The sequence below is a fragment of the Sinocyclocheilus anshuiensis genome, unplaced genomic scaffold (assembly GCF_001515605.1).
Source record: "Sinocyclocheilus anshuiensis isolate Anshui unplaced genomic scaffold, SAMN03320099.WGS_v1.1 scaffold1270, whole genome shotgun sequence".
Taxonomy (NCBI): Eukaryota; Metazoa; Chordata; class Actinopteri; order Cypriniformes; family Cyprinidae; genus Sinocyclocheilus; species Sinocyclocheilus anshuiensis.
In genome coordinates, this window is record NW_015555837.1 from 437,762 (window position 1) to 448,502 (window position 10,741).

Here is a 10,741-nt window from a genome sequence, read left to right on the forward strand (position 1 = left end):
CAGAACATACAGTATTTCAAGAGCAAGGAAGCTGTTCATGCATTGACTTCTATCAGCACTTAATCAACTGTGATATTTAGCTCTTCCTTAAGAATGTATTTGAATATCTTAAATCTGACTGTTTGTGTTTCTTCCTCCAGACCAGTTGAGTTTCACATGAGGTGTTAACCTAGTCCTGTAAAGGCATATGCACAGGCAGTTTTGTGTATTATTGAGGTGTGGCAGGTGCCGAACATTTCTTTCTATATTGAAAGAACACTTTGAGGAGAGCTGCCTAGTCTTTGTTTCCAACTACTTTTGGATTCCAGCACAAGACAATGACTTGACTGTTTAATACTGCAGAACTGGACAAGACAACAGCTGGAACTGGGAGTGGAGGGTAAAAAAAAGGCAAGTTGAGTTATTGTGTATTTTAATTCCCTTTCTAGACAGGTTTCAGCTGCATCCAACAAGTTCTAGTTAAGTGTTGAGTATAGTGCTGTGACTCTGTACATAAAAAATACATGTTGGGAGTATTTGTTATATTGGATGACATTTAGCAAAATTAACAAGATATAATGTTAATGGGAGCATATCTGATACTGGGCTGGCAAAAAGTGGACATACAGTCAAATCAAAAATTATTCAGACACCAGATATAATTGTTGATATTTTTTTTTACTAGTGGGTGCAGGACACTATAGTTCATTTATATAAGTGAGGTTAGCAAAATAAAGTAAACTGACATATTATACCCAAAAAATCTTCATACAGTGGACTATGAATAAAACATTTGGGACCAAAAATTATTCATTCACTTTGACCTGACCATGTTTTGCTTAAGTGTTATCTGACATTATCAAGATTAATTTGTTCTGACACAGTTTAACTCCGAGTTCTTGTTGTATTTTATTACCATTTTCTAAATTATAGCGAATAAACTATTATAATGTGTGAAATGTTGAAGATGTCTTAATAAATTTTGGTTTGACTGTATAATATTGTGGGTTTGACTGCTACAGAGTCAGAAGTCCTTTCTGTGTGGAGTTTGCATGTTCTCCCTGTATATTGCAGTGTATTTCCTGAATAAGCAGTGATTGTGAATGTGTGTGTGTCCTGGTATTCCCTACATTATGGGAACCGAATGTCCCCACAAGTACATTTTGAACTTGTGGGGACATTGTTTTAGTCACCATGAGGAAACAAGCTTATAAATCATACAATTCAGTTTTTTTTTTTTTAAATCTAAAATAGGAGAAAGTTTTGTGTGAGGGGTAGGGTTGAGGTAAGGGGACAGAAAATACAGTTTGTACAGTAGAAAAGCCATTACTTCTATGGAATGTCCCCATAAAACATGGAAACCAGTGTGTGTGTGTGTGTGTGTGTGTGTACCTGTTTTTCTATTCTGGTGGGGACTTAAACCTGAATACACACAGACTCATGGGGACTCGTGTCACGGTGGGGACCTAAATTGAGGTCCCCACGGGTAAACAAGCTAATAAATCACACAGAATGAAGTTTTTTGAAAATCTAAAAATGCAGAAAGTTTCCTGTAAGGGGTAGGTTTAGGTGTAGGGTTGGTGTAGGGCAATAGAATATACGGTCTGTACAGTAGAAAAACCATTACGCCTATGGAGAGTCCCCACAAGGATAACAAACCAGACGTGTGTGTGTGTGTGTGTGTGTGTGTGTGTGTGTGTGTGTGTGTGTTTTTAATGCTGACAGAGTCCCCACAAGGATAACAAACCAGACATTGTGTGTGTGTGTGTGTGTGTGTGTGTGAGAGAGAGAGCTCTGTGATGGACTGGCCATCCTTCCAGGGTGTTTCCATGCCTATGGCCTGAAACACTGAGATAGGCTCCAGCATCCCCGTAAATCTGCACTTCTTTCCCTTTGTCTTTTTGTGATTTTTAATGTTGTACTCACTATCTCTACCTCTCTTTCTCTCTTCATCTTTATCCCTCTCTTTCTTTAGTAGAGTGTTTCTCTTTCTCATTCATATTTTCACCACTGTCATAAAAAAAGATTTAAAATGACATAAAAAGTGTAGGATTGCCGAATGACTAAAGAAATGTTATCAGCACCTAACAAAAGTTTAGGCAGCTACTCTTCAAAGGCAAAAAGTTGGATGTTGAAAATACTGAATTGCATGAATCGTAACAGAAGACGGAACTGAGATAAAGAACAGACTCTTGTTTTACTGAATGATTAAAGCCTCAATATTTAGTGGGCAGTGACTTCCTTCCCATGTGGCTCTGCGTGAAAGGTTTAGGAACGTGTTCATATTGTTCAGAATATTATTCTTTATGTTTTAAACTACAACTGAGAAGCCACTATCCCAAAGGATCTAATTGTACAACAGTAAGTGACACTATAATCCTCTGTTTTTATAGTGAAGTTCACTTATTTCATGTAATTGTGTTTTAATGCTCAGTTTGTAGCTATTTTGTGCCGCTTTTGATTATAGTTCCATTAGATTAGTTTTGTTTATATCATTTTCAGGCATAATCGTGTCTTTTATTATTGTTCTGCACTATTTACACGTTTTTTTTTTGGGTTTTGGTTTTTCTCGAGAAACTGGGACTTGGACTATTTACGTACTTTACTGTTGAATTGCAACAGTCTTGTTTGTGAAAATGTTGAATGTTGGAATGACAGCAAATGTTTTGACTGTATTCTCAAGGCAGCACTGTTCCATTTTTAAGACTGTTTCACTGAAAAAGAATGTTATCTGTACACTTTAAGCACACCCAGTTTTAATGGACTGCAGATGGCTGTCAACACATGTTTAACTTTGGTGGTGACGACATCCTCTTTTTGTCATGCAACCGAGAGTTTAATGTGTTACTAACCGCTTGTTAATTCGTGACGTAAGTAACGCCGTTTCCGGGTCCAAGCCTCCACTCGTTTCAATTGAGAATACCATCTCGACGGCCGTTTATGAGCACTGTTTATTCATATTACACATTTAAGCTAAACTTTTAAAAAGCTTACAGTGTACACTACAGTCTCTGTGCTCACAGCATCACAGATATGAATATTTTAACGATTTACAAAAGATGAATCACTGTATGGCCATCTGGGATTTTGGTATGGAGATAAAGGTTATGATTAGAATTTTTTGATAGTATTACACCACATTGTGTGTGTAAATTAGCACCGTTTGTTGTTTTCTTGTGGAACGAGACAGAGCATTTGGACCTGGAAGCGGTGATGCTTTACAAGCGGATACAGTTAAAACCTTATGGCAGACTTGTAATAATAATAATAATAATAATAATTCATTACATTTATATAGCGCTTTTCTAGGCACTCAAAGCGCTATACATTGTCAGGGGGTATCTCCTCATCCACCACCAGTGTGCAGCATCCACCTGGATGATGCGACGGCAGCCATAATGCGCCAGTACGCCCACCACACACCAGCTTATTGGTGGAGAGGAGACAGAGTTGTAACATCTAAGCCTTTTTTTCAGTTGCAATTGTATTTACTTGTTTTGATTTGTCTCTAAATTTGACTTTATTATAAGGATAAGTTATGGAACCACAGACTTTTTATATAAAATCAGAATTGCGAGATATAAACTCAGAATTCTGGATTTTTTTCTCACAATTCCAAGTTTGCATCTCACAATTGTGAGTTTAAATCTCATAATTCTGCCTTTTTTTCTCAGAATTCTAAATTTACATCTTGCAATTCTTGCTATTTTGTTTGCTTGTTTTTATTTTTATTTTGTTTGTTTTCACAAAGGTAATTGCAACTTTTTATCTCACAATACTGACTTTTTCATCTCAATTCGCTTATATCTTGCAATTCTGAGAAAAAAGTATGAATTTTGAGATTTAAAAAAATCACAATTAAGTTATTACATTTTTTTATTCCATAGCAGAAATTACCTTCATGAGGGCTAGTTCGCTCAAAAATTAAAACTCAGCCATAATTTGTTCATCCTCAGTTTTCCAGTGGAACACAATAGGAGATGTTTAGCAGAATGCGTATAGAATGTATGACTTCACAGTACGGACTCCTAATTATATTTACCAAGGGTTTGAAATGACATACTGACAGAATTTCCATTTTTGGGTCAACTATTCCTACAATTTTTAGTAAACTGTTCCCTTCAGGCTGACTAAAGTGTTGCACAACCATTCTAACCAGTAGGGGCCGTCACAAAACAAGGTAACTAACTCAGCCATAACTTGCCAGCCAATAACTATCTTTTATATGTATATTTCCAGTGACCCACTGGCCCCATCCATTTCACCATGACACCAAGACCAACATTAAAACCAACTAAAACACTTCACACCAACACCACAACAGCTGCTCCAGGCTTCCTGCCCTCTTTCCTGGACAGGATTCCTTGTGAGTATATCATATGAATCCTCGTTTCAGCACTTGCTCCACAGGCCCTGATCTAATTCCGCCCCTTGCACACATTTCTTTCTACTCAATTTTCACTTGTTACAACTTTAGCTTGCCTTAAGGTCTCACCTCATCCCTCAGATGTGTGTCATGGTGCTATACTGCACCGCTACTGTGATGTGTGATGGAATATTGTTGTTTTTGCCACAACAGTGCCAAGATGGGCCATCTATGCTATATTTGCTGCCGTCATCCTGCTTATTCTTATCTTTGTGATATGCTGCTGTGTAAAATGCTGCTGCAAAGAGAAAAAGAAGAGGAAGAAGAAGCTGGATCAGAAGATCAGTATGAAAGGGATCTCAGGAACTACAACCGCAGCACTGGTGAGAGATGGGTCATCCATGCTTGGGAATGCTGGTTAAATTGTTCTTCTAGTCAGAAAAAAGGATGAAATGAAGAGCAAATGGAAACTTCTCACTTAATCTCACATGGGTCTCCTCTAGAGTTTTATCATCAAATCTGATTTTCCAAGAAACAAGTCCTTGAAAGTCCAAGATAGTAACTTAAACATTTCTCATCAAATACTTCAATGCGTTTAACATTGCTTTTATTGCCCTATAATCTTGCAATATATCAATAATTAACTCATTTGTGACTATGTTTTTTCTTCTTCTAAGAAATTTTAAAGGCAAGGTGCATAATGTCTGCACTAGTGTGACAAAATAAAAATTCCTCAAACACTCCCATCATCTGCTATTGGTTGAAAAAAACATCCAAGTCCCGTCTCCAAACTCACACCATTGGCTGCCATTGTTGAGATGGTCCTTTAAAGGAATAGTTCATCCAAAAATTTAAATGTGCTGAACATGTACTCATTCAAGACGTAGATGAGTTTTTCTTCATAGGAATAGATTTCGAGAAATGTAGCATTCCATCACTTGCTCACCAGTGGATCCTCTGCAGTGAATGGGTGCCGTCAGAATGAGAGTTCAAGCAGCTGATAAAAACATCACAATAATCCACAAGTAATCCACACCACTCCAGTCCTTCAATTAACATCTTGTGAAGTGAAAATCTGTGTGTAGTTGCTTCGGGCCAAAATACAAGTCTATCCATATTAATGCTTCCTCCAGTGATAAAGTCCATTGTCTCTCAAATCAAAATCCACCTACATATTTTGGACTGTTTTGGCTTGTGATTGGTGCTTGATCTGTGCATATTTCTCTACTGATTTAGACTAAAGAACCTTTTCACTGGACAAAGCAATATTATAGATAGAGGACTCTTATTTTAGCCAGAAGCAACGGTTTGAAGTTAAAAATGTGTTAATGATGGATTTGTTTCTTACAAACGCACAGATTTTGTGGATTACTTGTGGATTATTGTGATGTTTTTATCAGCTGTAATGACTCTCATTCTGACGGCACCCATTCACTGCAGAGGATCCACTGGTGAGCAAGTGATGCAATACAAAATTTCTCCAAATCTGTTCCGATGGAAAACAAACTACATCTTGTATGGCCTGAGGGTGAGTAAATTTTCAGCAAATTTTCATTTTTGGGTGAACAGTTCCTTTAAGTTTCCTAAGCTGTGACAGTCTAACTCTGAACAATAAAATATTCCTCTGGGTGGTGTTCACTAATGGGATACTGGATGTACTGACAGGTCCAGCCTGAGACAGAGGATGCAGAGTATGGATCAGCTGACCAGCAGAGAGGAAAACTGCAGTACTCACTGGAGTTCAACACATCCAGATCAGAGGTCACTATATCTCTTTCACTGATTTTACAGCAGTGCCCTCAACTGACAGGAAGTATAAATGAATTATTCCTAACTTCCATCCACCTACTTCATACATCTCTGTTCATTCCAAAATGACAATATCCTCAATATTATAAAGCAAGTTTGTACTTTTAGAATAATAGCAAAATCATTGAAACTATGAAATTGAATTATAGAAACTAAGTAGTGATCAAAAGTATTAAACAAGTCAGAATTACCTTATATTTCATCTTCTTCACCAAAGTCATCATTATTTGTCTAGATTGATTTTCTCTGGCCGTTCAAGACATTCTATCAATTAACTTGAGGTGCATCTTTTTATTTAAAGTCTACATGAACTGGAAATTGTGACCAGCTTTAAAATGGAAATTTGGAATATTGGAATATTGAATGAAGAAAAAATAAATGTCAGGGCTACGGGAACACCATTCCAGAGTGAAGAGTGAATTTGACTAAAAATTACCTATAAACTTTTTAAAAATATTATTGTGGATTAATTCATGGATGAATTGTTCAGCACAAGCCTAGTAATGTGCACTAACAAAGTAAATAGGGTCCGTTTTGAATTCATGTGGACTTTAAGAATATGCTTTTAGATTAAAACTGTTTTTAAGATCATAATATTATATGTACTGTACCATATTTCTCAACAGCTGACTGTAGGGATAAAAGAAGCTGCTGCTTTGAAAGCGATGGACTCAGGAGGGACATCTGACCCTTATGTGAAAGTCTACATCCTTCCCAACAAGTCCAAAACATATGAGACGAAAGTCTTCAGGAAAACCCTAAACCCAGTGTTCAATGCAAATTTCAAATATCAGGTAAACCTTGCAGCATATGAAATCATTCATTATCATAGGGGGAATAGATTAATGTTAGGAAAACAGTTTGTTGTCAGCTCAAACAATGACCTGATGAGGTCAAGATCAAGCTCATTAAAGTGGAGTTGTTAAATGTACAGCCTATTTACAGTAACAAAACACTGATGTGTTGTTTTCATCGCTTGTAGATCCCTCAGAAGTAGCTGACTGAGTCGATACTGGTGATGCAAGTCTATGACTTTAACAAATTCTCCAGACACGACATGATCGGTGAGATCAGACTGAATCTGTCCACTGTGGACTGGAATCATGTGATTGAGGAGTGGAGAGATCTGAGCGAAGCTTCCAAACATGAGGTTCAGTTCAGTCAAATACGTTGTCGAGTTCAATGTGTTTTTTCATGTAGTTAGTTCACATAAATTATATCTACAGTGGGTACGGAATGTATTCAGACCCCCTTAAATTTTTCACTCTTTGTTATATTGCAGCCATTTGCTAAAATCATTTGTTGCATCTTTCCCAAAAAGACTCATGGCTGTATTAGATCAAAAGGGTGCTTCTACTAAATACTGAGCAAAGGGTCTGAATACTTAGGACCATATGATATTTCAGTTTTTCTTTTTTAATAAATCTGCAAAAATGTCAACGATTCTGTGTTTTTCTGTCAATATGGGGTGCTGTGTGTACATTAATGAGGAAAAAAAATGAACTTAAATGATTTTAGCAAATGGCTGCAATATAACAAAGAGTGAAAAATTGAAGGGGGTCTGAATACTTTCCGTACCCACTGTATATGCAGTGCAAAATGTCATTATCTAAAAACTGGAAATCAACTGGAAGTCCCAAAAAGTTATTTTGCCCCTTCTTTTACTATTGCTGCGGTATGAATGATGCTCCTACAAAATGGCTTATATTTTAAATCTTGAGAGAACGAAATATTTCTATCACTACATGACAAAGCAAATGGATTTTGTTTCCATCACGTCACCATAGAGCATCATGTAAAATTACAGTGAGTCCCCCTGGAGCAACCTTATGTCCCCCACTCAATGGCACAATGGTGACAAATCGAAATCTACCATCTTTGCTTGTGAGCACTCAGTTCTTAACACAATTTACATCATGACCCCTGCAAACCAAGACTGAAAATCCAGATTCCCTAAACAAGGCTCAGTAGGCAAAAGAGCATTCATTCTCCATGCATAATGTACCTGCTACATCTTACATACTGTGTCCATTTTTGCAGCAAGAGCATCTGGGAGAGATCTGCTTTTCTCTTCGTTATGTCCCGGCTAGTAGTAAACTCACTGTGATCATACTGGAAGCCAAGAACCTGAAGAGGATGGACCAGGGTGGCTCTTCAGGTGACATACTTACTAAAATATCCTACATCCTCTAAAGTGTAGTCTGCAATCACTACTGACAGAAACAAAACTTCTCAAACACTAGAAATAGTAACATTGGCTCACAGGAAAAATGTGCCTCTACCTTCAGTTTTGCTAAACGTACCAATACATTTACAATTCACTGCAGTTTCCAGATAAAATGAATACTAGTGGCAGTAAAACACCTGAATTGCTTTTCTGACAATAGTAAACTTGCTTGGTAGCTCACCTGGTACAGCACTGCACTTGCGATGAAAAGCTCGGGTACGAGTCCTGTGAAACATACATGAGTCACGATAAAAGAGTTCACAGACTTGTAGAAGCAAGCTAAAGCGGCAAAACATTGCCAAATACAAGCTCATCTGTTTTAGATGAAACTGAATGTGCTTTTAGCGCCACTTACTGGACATTTCACTTTGAGCGTGTTGTGAAGCATGGAAGAATTCGATTTTGTAGAAATGCCGCTACAGGCAAAACAATGAAAAATGTACTTGTGTTATTCCAATTCCAAAGTGTTTTCAGCCATAGCATTATTTCAACTATAGAGAGTGTGTTTCGCTTTGAAATTTTCTGTTTTTTTGTTTTGTAGACCCTTATGTGAAAGTTCAATTGATTCTGGATAAGAAAAAGTGGAAGAAGAAGAAAACATCAGTGAAGAAGCAGACACTGAATCCATACTTCAATGAATCTTTCACTTTTGAAGTGTCATTTGAACAGATTCAGGTGAGAGAAGGAAGCCTAGAAACTGGTTGCTTAGATGAATTAAGCGTCCAATGGAGAATAAATTGACAACATTTGCTGTGATCTTACGGAGCCATTGTGATGTTTATCCTCAGAAGTATCTGAACATTTCTCTATTAGATTGTTTGATTTTCGTTGGTTTGATTTGTGTTTGTGAGAAAAAAAATAGGGTTGTAATATCAGAATTTCATTCTTACATGATTTCAACCTCGTCAAGTAACTTATAATGTGTATAACTGTTTGTTTCGCTCATTATCCCTCATACAGAAAGTCCAGCTGGTCATCTCTGTGTGGGATCATGACAAAATGAGCAGAAATGATGCGATCGGCAAGATCTATCTGGGCTGTGATGCTACAGGAAACCAGCTGCGTCACTGGGCGGATATGCTGTCCAACCCACGCAAGCCTGTGGCTCAGTGGCACACGTTACTCTCCTCTGAACAGGTGGACACAACGCTGGCCTTGAAACACACGCTAAAGATCCCATTCACAAACAAAACCTTCTGAAAAACCTCCATTCCCATTTCTTTGTAACAATGTTCACAAGAATGTCAATAAGTTATAATGGAGTAATGCCCAGACTATAGACCAATAAGAATATATCTGATTTCTTGCCATTCTTTTTCGTTTATTTATAACAATACATAAGCATTTCATTACTCTCTCCTATGTTGTCTTCTTCATCATTTGTAGCTATTAGCTAGTCCAATATATTTTAGTCAAACATTCATATGAAAGTAAATCTATTTATAAGAATGATCTTCTTAAGAAAAGCTAATTATTTGTAGTTAAATACTGCTGTTTGCCATGTTTTCAAATGAGATATAACAATACATCCATTTTATTTGTTGTATTTAGCATAAATGTATCTGTAAGATTGATGAATGCTGCCACATCACCCTAATTTTTTATTAAATTATCTATTACTTCCCCATATATGTATTAGTTAGCCACTATTCACTATTTAGAGAAATTATACTGAATTTTACAGTTTTGTTGTTTATATAAGTTATGAACATGTTTTTAAAACCAGCAAAAACCTTCTCATGTTTTGAAGTTTGGGATAAAATGATGACTGAATTTTTTTGAGATTTAAAAAAAAAAAAGCAGACACGAGACAGTTGTATCAGGTTTGGTGAGTTCACAGACGCACACACACACATACACGAGCATGCTGATTTCTCTTGTGACTACAGTAAGCACTAGATAAGGGTGTGAATATCAGGCTGTCAGCACACATGTGGGCCAATTACAGCGTTATAATGAGGTTTCTTCCTTTGAGCAAGTTTAAAAAATGCTAAAGGCTGGAGAATTCATTAGTTGCTTTTGCACAGTCATGTTTTAAACACTGAGGTACATTTTGACATTTAATTCAGAATACATTATTTTATGTCATCAACAAGCACACTGGAAAATTGTTGTGCACTTTTTGTACCTTCTTCAAGGTGTCCTTTGATTTATATAAATTGTTTTTGTATAAAAGCAATTAAATGTTTCATATCTAAGTTATGTTGCTTTTATTCAGCAAGGATGCATTAAATTGATCAAAAAGTGACCATTATGTCTGCAATGTATTCTTAAGCAAATAAATGCAGACTTGATGAGCACAAGAGACTTCTTTCAAAAACATTACCATCGCTTATGTAAGATTCTTTTATGCATGTATT

At 36.7% G+C, this 10,741-nt stretch overlaps 1 pseudogene; it reads left to right on the forward strand.

Annotated features, from left to right (window-relative positions):
- The first annotated feature begins 228 nt into the window (after positions 1–228).
- Positions 229–10,523, forward strand: LOC107675449 (synaptotagmin-1-like; annotated as a pseudogene).
- The last annotated feature ends 218 nt before the right edge of the window (positions 10,524–10,741 follow it).